The sequence below is a fragment of the Eulemur rufifrons genome, chromosome 12, assembly GCF_041146395.1.
Source record: "Eulemur rufifrons isolate Redbay chromosome 12, OSU_ERuf_1, whole genome shotgun sequence".
In the NCBI taxonomy this organism is placed as follows: domain Eukaryota; kingdom Metazoa; phylum Chordata; class Mammalia; order Primates; family Lemuridae; genus Eulemur; species Eulemur rufifrons.
In genome coordinates, this window is record NC_090994.1 from 5725274 (window position 1) to 5744125 (window position 18852).

The window sequence follows — 18852 nt, forward strand, 5'->3', positions numbered from 1 at the left end:
TGTTCATTTTACTGGGAGCAGGAACTATTTACATTTTGACAGGTGTATTAGTTTCCCTGGGCTACCAGAACAAATTAACACAAACTTGATGGGTTAAAACAACCAAAATTTATTTTCTCACAGTTCTGGGAAGTCCAAAGTCACAGTGTCAGCAGGGCCAGGCTCCCTCTGAAGGCTCCTAGGGAAGAATCCTTCCTCGCCTTGTCCAACTTCTGGTGGCTCCAAGCACTTGTTCCTTGGTTTATGGCCACATAATTCCACAGCCTTCTCCTCTGTGTGTTCTCCCTTCCTCTTGCTTTATAAGGTCACTTGTCATTGTATTTAGGGCCCACACTTTCCAGGGATGAACTCATCTTGAGATCCTTCATTGCATCTGCAAAGACCATTTTTCCAAATCAGGTCACATTTATAGGTTCTGGTGGGCATATCTTTTGAGGGACTCCCATACACTCCACAATACCAGATATGTAAGGACAGGATGCAGAAATCTGAGTTAGCTTGTCCTACATTTCTGATGTATCTTAATGATTGAAAGCCCCTTAGAGATGACTGCCTGTTTGAAGCTTCCTGGCTGGCCCCGTCTGGCTCTGGGCTGGGGAGAGGAGGGCAGAAGTCAAGCACTGATTAAGAAAGAGACATTTTCAGGAAGAGCTTCCATAATATTAATAGTATTCTGTCCATTCCTCTACCAAAACCCCACTGCTCCATGAAACCAGACTTACTAATACAACAACTCCCTCCATTATCCTCCCTGGACAAAGCCACTATGCTGTTTAGATCCAAACATTCACCTTTCCCACCCCTGCTCCTAAGTATCCACCAAAGGACTGACTTACCTTATAATAAATTCATGACCGCCACCAACAAATTGGCACTAAACACTCATTAGCAGCCCTACCTCATCTTCCTAATAAATCTTCCCTCCACTCTGGGACAACTATTTCCTACCCGCTCATCTGTCCTGAAGAATCCAGCTCTCAACACTGGTAACTGATGATCTCATGCCACACTTCACAGATTAAAAAAAAAAAAAACCACTCATCCTCAAATTTATAATCAGCTGACATCCATACCCACAATCTCTGTGTTCCCTCTTGTTACCAATGCACTACTCCTCTTCCTATTGCACACCACTCCTCTTGGACAGTTTCTCATCACCCTTTCTGCAGGGTCTCCCTTCTCTCCGTCACCAGCCCTTCCTCCGTGGGTCACTCCCACTGGTACCCAAGTATGCTCTAATAACCCCAGTATCTCATGAACAAATTCTCCCCTGGTCTCAAAGTCCCCTCTAGTTGGTGCCTTTTTCTCCGACCCCTTTTTTGGCAATTCTTGTTCATTTTTCAACTCATTTTCTTTGGATTTAATTTCCTCTTAACTCTATGGATACTACCCAAGTGCAAACAGTCTCAAACCCCTTCCTGTTGTCAATTTCATTGATCACCTCAATGTCCCAAACTTCCACACCTTTTATTTGAACAATTTCCCTGTCCTTTGCAGATTTCTGCACATTAGTTGAGAGTTTTATTTTCTTTATTTTATCAGTGACTTCCTTTTTTATTTTTATATTATATCCAGTCCATGCAGACATAAAATTCTGCAGCCAATCTACCTACCTCAGTTTTCCACTTGGGGGGACTAATCAATTATGTATATATATATATGTATTTATATGTATATGTGTATATGTGTGTGTATACATGTAAACAGATGTATATTCATTTTAGTAGCAGCATTTATATATTCCTCTAAATCTATATATCATACAAAATGGTCACTGAGTTTCTAAAATTTACCAGAATGATGAATAATTATCTCAGAAAATTGGCAGAACCTTTGTTTTCTGTAAAGGTGATTGAAGCATGACTTTTTGTGCAAATTAGATTGTTATTTCTTTGGACAAAAAGGTCTGAATATATTTCTAAGAATGCACATTTGTTGAGCCCTTTATAGTTTTCAATTAAATTTCATATTCATCATTTTATTTGGATTTGATCCTTACAATAGCCCTGTAAGATGGTGGTATTTATCCACTTTTCACATACAAGAAGAATGGCCACCATAGAGTCTGTACGACTCACCTCACTCCCTCCAGCTGGTACTTCAACCCAAGGCCAGCACTCCAGTGGCCTCAACCTTGGGTGCACCTTAGGCTCACCTGGGGAGCTTTGAAAACTCTTAATGTCAGGATACACCCCACACCAATGAAATCAGAATCTCTGGGGTTGAGACCAGATCCTCAGTATTTAAAAAAAAAAATGCCCCAGGTAATTTTAATGTGCAGCTATGTTTGAGAACCAGTGCATTAACCCATTCTTTCTGGACCACCGTCACCTTTCAGATTCAACTCCCTCCTCTCTCACCTTTAAAAGGGTGTTTACTGCACTTTACCGTGGAAGATGAACCTCTTGGGATGAAGTTTCTTGCAAACACAGTTGTTAGCCTTTTATAAGAAAAACAAAAGAATGAAGGAGTAATAACACTCAGTTTAGATATATAATTCTCTACCAAGCCTCTGATGAAAGTTTCCACATCTGTATTGACTGGAAAATAAAAGATGTCAAAAAGGTGTGCAGTGGGATTGGTGAGAATTATTAAAACATTTGAACCTATCTCATAGATTTCCATATATCATAAGGATATTCATATGCAAATTTGCCTTTAGATATTATATGGATATCATCTTAATCTTTCTAAAGGAATTACAAATATGGCTCTGATACTATGACTTACCTGTTTCTTCTTAGTAGCTGGAGATTACATTAGGATGGTTTGAAGAGAAGCCCAAGTATCTTAAAAGCTTGTCCTAGGATTGTACCCTACATATGTAAGGTCTGAGCTGCTGGTTGTAAAAGAATTTTTACATTTCTCTGCTTGGCTCTGAAGCCTGACTTGGAAAGTAGCAATTATTCTGCTGTGACAATGAAATGGCTCTGCTCCTAAGCATGCACTGGGGAGAAGCAATGTTGGTAAAATGTAAGCCAGTAGCACACTGCAGTTTTTCAACTATTAAGAGAGTATTTTCCTTACAAAGTTGGGCCACAAATAAAAATTAAGTAAAAGAAATATTCCTGAGTTTTGAATTGCTTTTAGTTACAGCTTTAGAGTTTTTCTTCCATCTCCAAAATGGATCACTTGCTAAAGAAAGTGTAAAGAATATAATGTCAAAATTCAACTTATAAGAAGAAAAATGGTAATAATTCTGCATCCTTATCTCAAGTTGATATTCACCATATCTGTAATTTGTATAAATTCTTATATACAGAGTGATATATACTAACTAATTTTCAAAAAAAGGAAAACAGGAAATATAGTCATGAATATATCTAAATTGGTTACTTATTTATTAGATGTAAAAAAAAACATGTTATGTTATTAATATTTAAGAACACAGGTTGGACACAGCAGCCGAAAATCTTCTCTTGTATCCTCAAGTAGAAACATCAAAATAAAACCTTGTTTTTGTAAGCCACGACAGTGTTTTCTCAATTTCCAGTGCAGGAATAAGTAATTGCATTTCAATCTATCTATTAGCATGCATTCCATTCCCAAACCAAAAACAACTTAGTCATTTCTAACTTATTTGTCAACAAATTACTCTGTCTTTACACAGTTAATATAAAATAAATCAAATTGTACTAATCATTGTTAATGAAAAGAAGGTTTTGTTTTTAATAGGACAGTTATTAAAATTATAACTTAAAAGGGCTTTCCAGATCTAGAAGAGGTTCCCATCAGCTGAGTAACATGTGGCTGAGAACTGAAGGAAGACGAGGGCAGAGAGCTCACCTATTTCCCCAGCTTTCTTGGAGACCCACAGAAAATTCCAGACTGCTTGAGGCAGTGCTATCAAATACCAAATTCACCTAGTCATGGATTATTTATTCAACAACTATTTTGAGTACCCGGCATGTTCCAGAAACAATGCTTGCAAGTGGTCCCTGCCCTCATGAAGTGTAAATGTAGTGGGGGGGGGGGGGCAAGCAAGTGGAAAAGCAACAAATTAAGTAATTACAGATTATTCAAAATTCCAGTAAAGAGACGCTTTCAGCCTGATTCAGAAGAGGACATTGAAGCTGAGCTCCGCAGGGCAGGAAGCCAGGACCAGACGGGGAACCTTTAGCAACAGTAGCTGCAGGGAAGATAAACTCCCAAGATTCACGGAACCGGAAGGAGGCCCCGAGACTGGAGCTTCAGAAGCTATTGGTGGGCGGATAGGGGAGCAGCCAAAATGGGGTTAGGATGGTGAGAAACAGCCCATGTGGAGCCATGGTGAGAGGTTTTGATTTTTTATAGATCATAAAATGGAAAAAATTAAGTGTTTTAAGCAAGTGACTAGCATGATTCAATTTACATTTAAAAAATATCAACCTAGACAGTTTTGCTTTTGATACAGAGGCGTGAGCTCCTAACAAACCATCCTCCTGCAAAGAATAGTATAAATTCTGGTCAAAATGGAAAAGGCAGCTACCTGAGTCTCTAGAGACTAAACAAAGGCTGGCCGACTCGGCCCCACCACCTGCCTGACCTTATTTCATTTTTGTTTTATTGCCCATCCCCCCGCCCCCTGTCTTGCTCATTCTTCTCCAGCCACACCAAGCTCAGTCCAGACACTTCCCGCCTTGCCCACCCAGAGCCCTCTTCACCTGACATGTGCTTGCCTAGCTCACGTCGTTTGCCTACCTGCACAAAGACTTCTCCTGACCATCAAATATGAATAACTTCTCTCCACGCACACCCATTGGAACGGATGCTGCATCAGAGCAGGGGCATCCCCAGCACTTAGAACAGCACCTGGAACAAAGAGATGGAGAAAAGCATAGAGTGAATGAATGATGTGCGTAAGTATTCTGAAAGGTGAGAAGGATCTCACCAGGTAATCTGGTGACAGAAGGGTTTTCTGGGCCGGGCGCGGTGGCTCACGCCTGTAATCCTAGCACTCTGGGAGGCCGAGGTGGGCGGATCGTTTGAGCTCAGGAGTTCGAGACCAGCCTGAGCAAGAGCGAGACTCCATCTCTACTAAAAATAGAAAGAAATTATATGGACAGCTAAAAATATATATAGAAAAAATTAGCCGGGCATGGTGGCGCATGCCTGTAGTCCCAGCTACTCGGGAGGCTGAGACAGGAGGATCGCTTGAGCTCAGGAGTTTGAGGTTGCTGTGAGCTAGGCTGATGCCACGGCACTCACTCTAGCCTGGGCAACAGAGTGAGACTCTGTCTCAAAAAAAAAAAAAAAAACAAACAACAGAAGGGTTTTCTGGACGTTGGGATGTCCAAGGGCAAAGGAAGGCTGGCTGGTCAAGGGCAGCATGCATGTGGGATGCTCAGTCACTGACCTCACTGGACAGGCCAGAACGTGTGCGATGTTAGCGTGAACCTTGGAACCCTGGGGGAACCAGCTGGCGGAAGCCTTGCGATTTTCTCATGCACATGCTCTAGAGGAGGTCATTAAGACTCAAAACCTGCAATGACTCATTGAATTCACATAGCAACTAGGTAAGAAAAGGAATGTTCTGATTCCTGGTCCAAATCTCTTCACATACACCCATATCCTCCAGCCTACCAGCTACGGGCTGAATAATGTCCTCCCAAGATTTATATGTTGACACCCTGACTCCCAACGTGGCTGTATCTGGAAATGGGGCCTTCGAGAAGGTCGTTGAGGTTAAATGAGTAAGGGTAGGGCCCTGATACAATGATAGGACCGGTGTCCTTAGAAGAAGAGACCCTAGAAAGCACTTTCTCTCTTTCTCTGCCATGTGAGGACACAGTGAGAGAGTGTCATCTATAGGCTGGGATAAGAGGCTTCACCAGGAACCAAACCTGACTGTAACCTTTATCTTGGACTTCCCAGCCTCCAAAACTGCGAGATTTAAATGTCTGCTGCGTAAGCTGCCCAGCCTGTGATCTGTTGTTACTTTACAGCAGCCCAGCCCACCCTCCCTTCACACTGCCGCTTGTAAACAGGAGTCAAACTGCTCATCTGCACGGCCAGGTGGGTAAATCAATCTCTAAGAGGGAAATAAGGAATAACTGGAAAATGGGCTATAAATGATGTCTTTCCTGTGGCTAACCATCTTTAGTCGGCTAACCTTCTCAGACACAGCCTTCACAGATGACTTGTTCAACTAATTCAGTGGCTTAGATTTGACTTTTATAACAGCTCTCAGGACCATGTCTACGTGAACATTTCACAAGAGATTTAAACAGTATTCTGCTGTTGTATTGTGCTTTGGGCACAAGCTGGCTATGAAGGTGGGGGCGGCAGGCGCAGACAGGGAAAGATGGGCTGTTATTCTCATTTTCAGTCTCTCGGCTTCCCTGGGTAATTCACCCAGTGCGAAAGCAATGAAGCATGGATTTCACTTGTAATGCTACAGACCCAGGCATATTAACCCAATTATTTTATTAAATGAATTACAGAAAATTTCTCCTATCTGGTGCTCTAATGTTACCTTTTTTCTTCCTGAAACTGAAAAAGAAAAAACTGGAGACGCAATTCTTATTTTAGAAGAATCTCTGCCAGCAAAAATATTGATATTTAAGGCCTGGAGTTGGGGGTTGGGAGGTGGGGGAGAGTGCGTTAGAATTCAATTCAATTCCACCAGTGTTTATAAAATGTAAATGATATGCAAAGCACTGATTAGGCTGTGGGAAGTACAAGCAAACCTGAGTCCGGCTCTCTGCTGTCTACTTGGAGATGTATACAAGGCGCACAGAAAATATTCAGTAACAATGTGCAGACCAGCCAAGACGATGGTGTGTGTGCGAACATTGCATTGCTCCTCCCCAATTTCTAATTAAATAACTGTAAAGATTATGAAAAGATGAAACAATCAGTATCCAGTGTTGCAGTTCAAGGAAAGATCACACACACCCCTACACACACACACACACACACACACACACTCCAGAAGCATCACTCATGCGCTCATTTAGGAATAGTGAAGTGAGAGGGATTGCATGAAAAGAAACAAGGATCTACTACTGTGCTGTCTGCCCAGAAGGTAAGTGGAAGGGAATCCAGCAAACCTGCATTAAAATCCTGTAACACAGGGGAGGAAACGCGGGGTGCTAATGAGCCTGGGGGGTACTGTGGAGGGAGCTGGGTGTGAGTGGTGAAACATTTGCACTCTGTACACCTGTGGGAAGTTCTCCTGAGCCGCAGCTGCATGGAAGGGGCACATCAGGGAAGAAACTGCCTCCTTGAGGGCTCGCTCCCTGCCCAGAGGCCCTACAGCCCCAGCTCCGGCTTCCAGAGGCTGCACAGTGACCGGGAAGTCCAGCACTACAGCGAAGTAAACCACAGCAAAGCCCAGCTGCCCCGTCTCCCTCCAACTGGACTACTGAAAGGTTCAGAAAGAGATGAGAATCATCCGTTCTTAAACAAAACCCACACCAGAAAACCCCATCGAGTCCTAACTCTATTCGCCAAGCCTGGACCTCCTTCCTTCAGGGGGAATAAACAGAAAGCCACTGAAACTACCACATTTAATAGCAAGGGGAGCAAATGTCATCTTCTGAGATCTACAGTTATTTTCAGAAACAGAGGCATTTTAAAAGAAATTGTGTAATCTTTGTTTTCAGTTTTAAAAGGGCACTGCAGATGTGAAATTATAGCAGGTATTTATAAAAAATGAAACTATTTGAGACCAGGAAAGAAAACTGTGATGAAAACTACGATTTCTGAATTTAAAGATTAAATGTGGTATTGAATACTAAGTAGATACTACAGAAGATCTAATCAGTGAAGTAGAAGATAAACTTGAGAAATTCTTTAAGTACACAGAAGAAATGAGAAAAATGAATAGGATATAAGATATGAAACATGAAAAACAAGGATATGCAAAATACATTTAATAGCAGTCCCAAGAGTAAAGAGTAGACTAGACCAATAATAATGATGTTTTTTAAAACTATAGAAGAAAAATTTTCTAAACCAAAGTTAAGACCTGCAGATGAAATGGGCCTACACGCCACAAAGTCAAGGTCAAAGACATTGTAGCAGAGTTTTTAAAAGTTTAAGGCCAAATAAAATGTCCAAAAGGCATCCAGATGGGAAAAACAATGACCTTCAAAGGAGTGAAGGTCAGGATGACATCAAACTTCCTTGTGACATTAAACACTGCAAGACAGTAGAACAATATCCACAGAGTTTTGACATAAAACATGGCTCCAGAATTCTACACACATCTAAGTGTGTATGTAAGAATAGCAGAAAGACACTTTTAGATCTACAAGGGATCAGAAAGGATGTCATCCACATACTAAACTAGAAGAGGTTATTCAGAATTATACTGCAGAAACTGGACTACATTAAATTCATAAATGGGAATAAAATAGTATCAAAGTATACAGGAAGGCATGAAACCCATCATGTACAGATTAAGTTAAATTATAAAAATCACTACAGATATAAGGACATTTTTAAAGAGATGACTCCTAATATAAAGGTAATAATATGGGTCTAAAAATACCATACTACATAAATCAAACTTGAGAAGGAAAATGAAGAACAGTATATGCAGTGGTGACAAATGGCTTATCTCAGTTTCTTCCTCTGTTAAACGAGGATGGAAACATCTACCTATTAGGGTTACTCAAATGATTAAATTAGATAAAATATGTCAAAACTTTAGCAGTCTGAATATTCCAGTAAGAAACAACTCCAAATTCCCAGTGGCTTAAAACAGGAAAAGCTGATTTCTTACACTTCAAGTCCATCAAGGATTGACTGAGGAGTGAGTTCCAGATAATCTTCCACTGGCACTCGGGCTGATAACGTCGCTATCTGGAGCTTCACCTGCCACTGTGGCAGCGGGAAGGAACTTAGCAAGTCACACATCTGATCTTAAAGTTCCTTTCTAAAGTGTCTTATGGCTATGTCTAACTTCGAGGGACAGGAAAGTGCCATCATATCACATGTGTGAAAAAGAGGAACCAGAAATGTAGGTAAATAGCACAAGTGACTATCACAAATGCCAGTTACAGTGGCTGGCACCTAGAGGTTTTCCACGATAGATGTATGTATATAAACACAAACATTTTTACATGTAAGATGCATTAAAATGAGAATGAAATGTTACCATCTTAACGGCAATGACTTTAGACAATCAGATTACTGATAGTCATTTTCTGCTTCTATATTTGTTCTGTCATTGTCAGCTTTATACAATGTGGCTATGTTACTTTTTTAAATAAAGATAAATGAATAACAGTAATATTTGTTGCTGTTTATGCTTAGCTGTTTTCATCAAGTTTTTAAAGGAGTAATCGGATTTAAAAATCATTGCTTTCCTCTCTGTTGACCACAACTCTGGATGATAAAGAAAAAGATATACAAATTGCAGAAGAACAAAGAAGGATGTAAGCAGGTGGCCTATGTATAGTTTGGCATTAAAGATTCAAATGCTCGATTCATAGCAAATGCAAAACAGGGGAGTTACAAACCATACTGCAAACACAGCATTGTCATAAGACACCACTAATGAGAACGCTGTATAACGGGTAGCCTCATTCCAAATTGTTTGATCAAAGTTGAACGTCCCCCCCAAAATCTCATCTTACTTTGTTCAATAAAATAAAAATCATTATAATCTTTGGTTACAATATCCTCAAGAAGAATATTAAAAACTATAGACTTTGTAAAGGGAAAAGGCAGCTGAATGTTTTTAAGAATTCCCCTAAGACTGAAGAGAATCTGAGCTTGTATCTAATAAAATAGAAACTCCTTTAAATGGTATTGCAGATTTAATGCCCTCCATTAAATTTCTCCTCATTCAGCAAGGAAAACATTTTCTTTCTGTCTCCATGTGCAGTAATCAACCACGCACCCCCACGCCCCAGTCTGAATCCCTGATGAATTCTGACCCCAGAATTTGAGTCACAGTTGTCTGAGCCAGAGATGTCAGTTTTGTTCTGTTTCTTACTGAGAACAGGGATATTGGAAAGGGGACTTGGAGCTAAATGGTGGTGGTAAAACAATCCAACACAGCATAATATTGCATCTCTGCTAAGGAAGAGGATGCAGACCAATAGCTTATTTGTCATCAAAATTTTATTTTCTTCCATAAGCTAATGTGATAGAAAAAAAGGGTGGAGGAGATTGATTTTCATTAAAAGAGAATTTTAAGGCATAACAACCAAATGAAACGTGTGGACCTTAACTGGTTCAAACAAACCAAGGTAGAAAATATTTGGGGCACAACTGGAGAAATCTGACTACAGACTGGGTGTTAGGCGATGTCAAAGAATTATTATTAATTTTATTAGTGGTGATATTGTGGTTATATAGGTAATGTTCTTATTTTTACAGGTACCTCCTGAAGTATTGAAGGGTAAATGTCAAGATATCCATACTTTAAAAAAAATTAAACAAAAAATAGGTATAACAAATGTGGCTAAAATGTTAGCAGTTATTGAATTCAGGTGTTGGGTGATAAGAAGATTATTATAACATTTTGTCTGTTTTTCTCTATGTTTAAATTTTTATTATAAAAATTCTCATTAAAATTAAATTTTAATATTTCATTTAAATTATGTATTTAAAATATTTACTAAATATTTTTAAATACTTATTTAAATATTTTTTAATTTTTTAAATGCTTAATATTTTATTATAAAAGTTTTAAATATTCCAGCAGTAGGAACAACTGAAGTGTGAGAATACATCAATAATATCGGAGACGTTTAGGACTGGGAAGGGTATCAGAGAACTTTTAACATCCTCGATTTAGAGATGTGGAAATTGCTGCCTCAAGTGATTGGCAAGTCACCAAAGGCTACATAATTGGTTGGTGACAGAACCCAAAGGAGAAACCAGGTCTGACTCCTGGGTACAACTGCATTCTGATTCCTGGTTTTTGTGCTGCCCACAGGTGGTTTCTACACCAACAACACACCCTCATCTGCTCCGTCTGTTGTGGCCTCAGGCACCGTTACCACAGGTGTCCCTGCCACTGCAGTGGAATGACAGGAGCTTCAGTCACACCATGCCTATGTCCAATCCCACTTCAGATGCCACCACCAGCAATTCAGCAAGGAATAAAAGCTAGTATAGCTCCTCCTTCCTTTCCACACCGGAGCTGCTTCCACTGTTGACGACTTAGATTCTACCAGAGTAAAGGGAACGTTCTGCATCATTTGTAACCAAGCAGATTTCCTCCAAAAATGCTTTAGTCCCAGGAGATACATTACTTGAGCTATATTTGCACTTCTCTAATATAATGATTCTGCTTTTTTAAAAGGATATGAATCTTGGAAATGTATTAGCAATGAACAGGAGAAAGAAATCACATGGATTAAATGTGTGGTGTTTTCTCAGCAGGAAGGCCCTGCAAGCATTTAGGCAGGTTATAAAATTACAACGTGCCTAAAATTGCAAAAATGAAATTGGTTACATAGTGGATACTGATAAAGAAAATATTCAGTTGTAAATTCAATTCACATTTCTCATTCTAGATTTAAATATGATCTTCCTTCCTTTCTTTTTTTTTTTTGAAATTTAATTTCTGGGAGATGCTACTATTTTATTTATTTATGTGTTCATTTACTGCATATATTTAAGGTATGCAACAGACTGTTTTGCTATACATATACATAGCGAAATGGCTACTAGTCAAGAAAATTAACATATCCATCATCTCACATAGTTATCTTTTTTGTGTATGGTAACTATGCAAATTTCCAGTATACAATACAATATTATAAGCTGTAGTCCTCATGCTGTACGTTAGATCTCTAGGCTTATGCATCCTATATAACTGCAACTTTGTACCCTTTAACCTCCATCTCCCCATCACGCTTTTATAGACAGAGTTGCTGAAGGTAGGCGATACAGTGAGAGATCTCCTCGGACTGCTTTGCATGAACCAAAATTTTCATGGGTCTAAAAGGAGAATGACTATTTTCATTTGAATTTGGCCTGGCATCAACACGTCTTGCTTCTCTGGTTTTGATACCACTGCTTCTACTGCCAGTTTCTCATAACTCATCTGGAAGCCTGGGACAACTCAAAATGTCCTTATAGCCAAAGTAACTCCAGAGCGTGAGAGAATAGTTCTGTGAGCACCAGGTGGCACCACCCGGGGACTGGAGGCCAGTGCAGATTGAAGCCAACGCTCCTTTTGGAATCTCTGAGTATAGAGGGAAGCTGCAAGGGGGAGGTTTGTTTTTGGTGTTAAAGATTATTTTGCTCCAGGGTAAAATAGAAGCTGTGACATCTGAAAGTGGGTGGGAAAAACTGGCATGTGAAAAAGCGGAGAGGCGCTCTGTGACGGCAGCGGATGAAGGTCACATTTGCATGTGATTCCAAGCACCGAGGACAGAGCCACCCCAGGTAGCTGTCGTGTAGCAAGATGTGTCCATGCATCAATGCCTCAGGGACTTCCCCCTGCCAAATCCACCCACTTTCCCATACCTGCTTTGACTGCTAGATCTGGGCTGTCACTGAGTTCCTTTTAACTGTCTCAGGCAGACACAGCAAACAGCTTTAAGTGCCAGTGGTGCCTGTCTGAATTGCCACCAACCAGTGGTGGGATTCCTAGCTCAACACTTAAGTGGCTTAAGTGGTTTTTGGTGTTGGTGTCAGTTGCCATTTATTTGTAGAGCTTTCCTAGGTGGAAGGGAAGAGGCCTGCCTGGTAGACAGTAAACATTCCTAGTAAATGTTTGTAGAATTTGCTGGACATCCAGTGACCAGTCTGATAAAGAGCTACTCTATACCTTACTTTAGCAGGAAAAGAACTATAGGTGTCAAAACCCAGCCATACTCAATGCCAAAAACACATTCATATCTTTCCATTAAGTTTCTCCTCAATACCATACTGTGTCGATGTAATTACTTACATTTTCACCTCCCTTGTCAGCCATGAAATCCTTTAGGGCAGGTATATTGCCTCATTTGTCTTCATAGTCCTGGCCTCTCGCACGGCGCCTCCACAAAGTAGGGTTTCAATAAAAGTCAGCTAAAAGGCTATCTTTAGCAACCATCACCCTATATTAAATCTTTTAAGTGATAGGTATAGTAGACGAATGCAATATGTCAAATAGAAGGAAACCATTCACCTTGTCAGGTCTGGTGCAGGGTAAAAAGATGGCAAGAAGTGGCTGGAGGTAGAGAGCAAGAACCAAATTGTAGCCAGGAACCAAACTGCAGCTAGGAACTGTTCCCTGGTGGGAACATACACAGTAAAAGGTTCCTAGTAACTTTTAATTGGCTTAAAGCTCATTACCATCTAATTAGCATAGCATGGGTGGGGCATTATGAAGGATTCTGGGAAAGATGCATGCATAGAAAGGGAAACTGTTATATAACCTACCCTGTTATGTAACCTGTCACGTGATCCTTTATAATAGCACCAACCTGTCAATCACCCCAAAAGCGGGAAGCAGCAACCAATCCTGCCAGGGGAAAGGCGGGACAAACTAGTGGGCTTATAAAAGACAGCATATGCTCAGCCTCTCTCATCTTTGTCCACCTGTGGGGACGAACCTGGAACGGATTTTCCCTTAATGTAGCTTCCTTTACTTTCATTCTTTCTTTTATGTGACAAACTGTTTGTATTAAGTTGCTCTGTGCTTGTGATCACTCTATCATGGGGTGGACCAGGTACCAGTACTCATTCTTGACACTGGAAACCAGGGACCAGGGAACATCCACGCAGATGAACCTAACAACCTCCCCCACCCTCTTTATGCTGTCTCAGACAATTGCTGTGAATGACAATAAGAGAATGGAAAATACCTGTTTTTGTGCTCACTATTGAAAAATACTCCTTAAGCTACCTCGCTATAGGGTTCTACACCAAACAGAACGTTACTGGAAAATTTTGAAATACGGAGAGGCTTGACAATTGCTCTCACATGCACAAGGCCAAAGGGCGCACAAAACTAAACGCACTGCCAACCTGGCCCTGCAGGCAGGAGCCGAGTGGAAGCGAAGCCTAGAACCCGCTACCCTTTCCTGCTCAGGTTCAGTTCCCCAGCTTCAGAAACTGCATAGGTCAGGTCCTAGGCACTGCCTGCAGGTGAGGTAGCCCACTTTCAGGGTGCGCTGGAAACAGTTCAGACAACCCTCCCACTAAAGACTGCAGCCTGGGGGAGCCTTTGCCAGCAGAGCCGCTGCCTCTTCCTGTGCCTGCTACCTACACTGCTGGGAAACAGGGCTCTGCAAAATTTGTCTGTAAAGGACCAGTTCGTATTATTAAATATTTTAAGTTTTGTGGGTCATGTACGTCTCAGTTGTGTATTCTTCTTTGTTTGTTTGCTTTTTGTTTGTTTTTACAAACCTTAAAAATATAGAAAACATGCTTAGCTGGAGGATTTGTCTACAAAAAATTAGGCTGGAGGACTGGATTTGGCCAACAGGGTCTGGTTTACCACCCTCTTAGCATTATCCTTTTACTTCATCAATACTTCCAGCCCAACAATAAGTTGATTTTATTTTGGACATTTTCCTATTGCTAAGAGTTAATGACCCAGGCTTCTGCCTCTAAGTCATTGTTTGATTTGGGTCAGATCATTTGCTTCAGTTACCTAATCTTAAAAGTGTAGGTCAGGCCAAGTGTGGTGGGTGGCTCACACCTGTGATCCTAGCACTTTGGGAGGCCAAGGCAGGATTGCTTGATGTCAGGAGTTCAAGACCTCATCTCTACAAAAAATATTTTAATAGAAAAATTACCCGGGCATGGTGGCATGTGCCTGTAATCCCAGCTACTCGGGAGGCTGAGGCAGGAGGATCACTTGAGCCCCAGAGTCTGAGGTTGCTATGAGCTACAGTAATGCCACTGCACTTTAGTCAGGGTGGCAGAGTGAGACTCTGTCTCAAAACAAACAAACAAACAAAAAAGTGTGAGTCATAAATAAGTATTTTATAGTGTTGTTCAAAGACTCCAATGAGATAATGTATGTGAAAGTTTTTTATAAACTGTAAACTCTACTTACATGTTAGCAACAATTGTTGTTAATGTTGTCAGATTCCTGGGAAACATAATTACTCTGATGACATTATGGTTTAGTTGGTATATATACAGTTCCAATGTAAGAGTGTGGGAAAATCCCAAAGAAATATTGGTTTGAACCATATATTGTTAGTAAGCGTCTAACTTTTCTTGGAAGCTATTATTTTGTTTGTGTGGGAAACTACTTGTAAGGAAAAAACTGTGGTTTTCTAATTTTCCACATTCGAAGGATAAAACCCACAAAAGAAAACAATTATTTTTGTAAAAATATTTGTAGAAGTCAGTTTTCAAATGCCAAAGATTTTGTCCTCCTAAAATTAAAATGAGTGAAGACTCATTTCTTCAGAAAAGGAGAAATTGAGATTTTGCTGAACATTAATATACTTTAGTAAAAAAGGAAATGTACGTTTAACTAAATGCTGTTGGCTGGTTGTGACCACAGCGTTTTGTCTAATACATTTAGGGATTGAACAGGTTTTAATTGTCACAAAACTTTGGCAACAATCAAGACAAAAAAATGAATTTTTATTCTTCCCATGAGACTCCCAAGGTATTTCTCAGACAAGATCAGGTATGTTTAAGGCAGTGTGGTTCCTAAGGTATGTCTCCAAAAACAGTTCATTAAGAACGTCAGCAAATTGTGGTAAATGATGATAACAAATGTGTTCATTTGCAAAATATGTATTACAAGCCATTTCCAATTCTCTAGCTTACTTTAATCTATAACATTTAACATCAGACCATATCTTTCTTTTAAAAAACCTTGAAAGTGTTGACATTTAAGTCTCCCAGTTCCTTTAGTCTCTGGATTTTCATCCTCATCCTGCCCTGAAAACAAAAGCATTTCCCAACATTTTGGGACAATCCCTTGACAATAAAATCACTAATGTTTACGACATTATCCATAATAGTGGACATAGTCAAATGCCCAATAAGAGTAGAAAAGGTAAATAACTATTGGTTTATTCCTACACAGAAACACTGTATAACAATGACATTAAATGATCTGCATGATTTATAGAAAACATCATGATTAAATTTCATAAATATGATCTTAAACTAAAAAAGCCAGACATGATCAAATATATGCTGTATGACTTACATAAAGTTCAAAAAAAGGCGTAAGTATAAAATTAGACATCAAGATAGTGTATACCTATAAGGAAGAGTATGATTGGCTGTGAAGAAGGCTTCTAGGGCTTTGGCAATGTTCTTGTTCACAACCTGGACAACTGTGATAATCCATCAAGTTGTACATTTGCAGTTGCAATAAGCAAGACAGAAATTAGAAAATATATTAACAAAGCAATTATAAAATATGTAGGTAAATTTAATTATAGCTACTAATAGTTAATTTTCATTTTTAAAAGGAGGAATTAAATTCGAATCAGCAATAATAAGGAATTGGAAAGTGTAGTTCAATGCGTAATTAGTGCAGGCCACAGTAAGTGGTTTTACGAGAAGGAAAAGAAATATAGCATTTTTTTTTTTTTTTTTTTTTTGAGACAGAGTCTCACTCTGTCACCCAGGCTAGAGTGCTGTGGCAACAGCCTAGCTCACAGCAATCTCAAACTCCTGGGCTCAAGCGATCCTCTTCCCTCAGCCTCCAGAGTAACTGGGACTACAGACACATGCCACCATGCCCTGCTAATATTTACTATTTTTATAGAGACGGGGGGTCTCACTTTTGCTCAGGCTGGTCTCAAACTCCTGAGCTCAATCGATCCTCCCACCTCGGCCTCCCAGAGTGCTAGGATTACAGGTGTGAGCCACCCAGCCTGGCCTAGCATAGTTTTTTTTTTAGCTTTTGCTTGAAAAACATGGATTTATGTATGAATGACAAAAATTTGACAACTGTGAACAAAATAGATATAAAATATACGATTTGTCAAGCAAAATTAGACGAAGGGAAGAATACAGAATAACTTTATCAATACAATGGAAAGAAGAAAAGTGGGAAATGGATCAAAGAAAAGAGATGATAGAAAACAAAACAGTATGATTGAAAGAAATCCAATTTTGAAAATAGAAATAAAAAATCCAAATCTATCAGTAATCATAATGCATGTGGAGAGATGAACTTACCTAAGTACAGAAACTATCAAATTACATTTAGAAAAAAGTAAACTTATGATATCTATTTAGAACATTCCTGTAACAAAATGACTCAGAAAGTTGAAAATAAAGGGCTAGAAAGACATAAACTAGAAATACTCTGTCTAAAAAAAAAGGTGGTGTAGCAATATTAGTATCAGACCAAATAAAATTCCAAGCAAAGATTTTTAGGAGGAAAAGTGAAGAGACATCATATTATGATATGTCAGGGACTTTTTCTTGGTCACCCACTCAGCAGGATGAATAGCATGAAATGAATAATCATGAATTGAAATGCATCTGGATCCATCAACATATACAGTGTAATAGCCTCCAGAATTAGAAGAAGAAAATGTTACATCAGCAATCAATGTAGAAGACATTAAGTCACGTCTATCACAAACTAACAGACCAAGCAGACCTAAAATTAGTAAGAATAAATAAAATTTTCATAACAAAATTAATGTGTTTGATCAAATAGTAGTATAGGGGTCCCTGCACCCAACAAATAGAGAATATGCACGTTTTTCAAGCACAGATGAAACATTTAAAAAATTGGTCAAATGCTAGATTACAAAGTAAGTCTTAAGAATTTTAAAAAGTCAGCATCACATAGATGATTTTCCTATATATACATGCAATTAAATTACATTTTGACATTAAAATAATTTAAAAATTGATACTAAAAAACACACTACTAATTGATTAATTGCTAAAGAAGAAAAACATATTTGGAATGTGTGAAATGTTTAGAATTGAATGACTGTGGAAACATTACATATCAAATCAAACATTGTGGGGTATTAATGGAGTTCAATTATCTTATTGCTATAACTGCATTTGATTTGCAAAAAAAGTTTTAAAATAAATAAATAAAATATCTAACTGCTAAAGTCCAACCAAAGTGCCAGGAAAATATATTAGCCTAAGACTAAAAAAAGTTCAAAAGAGAAAAACACTATAGAAATAAGCAGAAATTAATGGAAGAGAAAGCACAGTAACACGTTATGATCTCAATGTGATTAAATTTGAAATCAAAGTTAAAAGATAGATTAGTTTAAACAGGAAAAACCAACACTAATGGAAACTAAAAAGCACAATGTTAAAAAGCTAATTGATCAAAACTATGAAACTTTTAGAAAAAAGTGGAGAAAAAAATCTTTGGGATGTAGGGCTAGACAGAATTTTTGACACCAAAAGTATGACCCATCAAAGAAAAAAATTGATAGATTGATCTCATCAATATTAAGAATGTTTGCTCTCATTAAGAGGATGAAAAGGCAAGCTAAAAACTGGTAGAAATTATTTGCAAATCACATAACCAACAAAGGACTAATATCTAGAATACATAATAAAAACTCTCCAAGCTCACCAAGGGAAAATAAAAATCCAGACAGAAAACGGGCAAAAGGCATGAACAGACGTTACACTGAAGGGAATATACAGCTGGAAAATAAGCACATAAAATGATGTGAGCATCACTAACCATTAAGGAAATACAAATTAAAACCACAATAAGACATCACTACACATCTATCAAAATGACTAAAATTTTCTAAAAAGGTGAGGGGGGGTGAGAATGTGGAGAAATCAGATTGCTTATAATATTGCTGATGGTCATATAAAAAGATACAGGAAAATAGTTTGGCATTTTCTTTTAAAACTACACATGTGCATTCCATACAACCCAGCAACTGCACATTTGGGCGTTTGCCCAACAAATATGAAAACATGTTCACATAAACACCTGTACACAAATATTTATAGCGCCATTATTCATAATAGCCAAAAACAGAAAAC

The 18852-nt window shown here is 38.9% G+C and overlaps 1 long non-coding RNA gene across 5 annotated transcripts in view; it reads right to left on the reverse strand.

Moving 5' to 3' along the window:
- The window catches only part of LOC138393600 (uncharacterized), a 26239-nt gene continuing 7387 nt past the window's right edge, over window positions 1-18852 (reverse strand). For 3 of the 5 annotated variants that reach the window (XR_011235228.1, XR_011235227.1, XR_011235226.1), the window contains 4 exons: window positions 5336-5470; window positions 4681-4791; window positions 2361-2440; window positions 1-373 (listed from right to left, as the gene is read on the reverse strand). This is a non-coding gene — a long non-coding RNA (uncharacterized lncRNA). Of the gene's footprint in view, window positions 374-2360; window positions 2441-4680; window positions 4792-5335; window positions 8598-18852 lie in introns of those variants that run through there. The other 2 variants (XR_011235229.1, XR_011235225.1) reach the window with 2 other exon arrangements.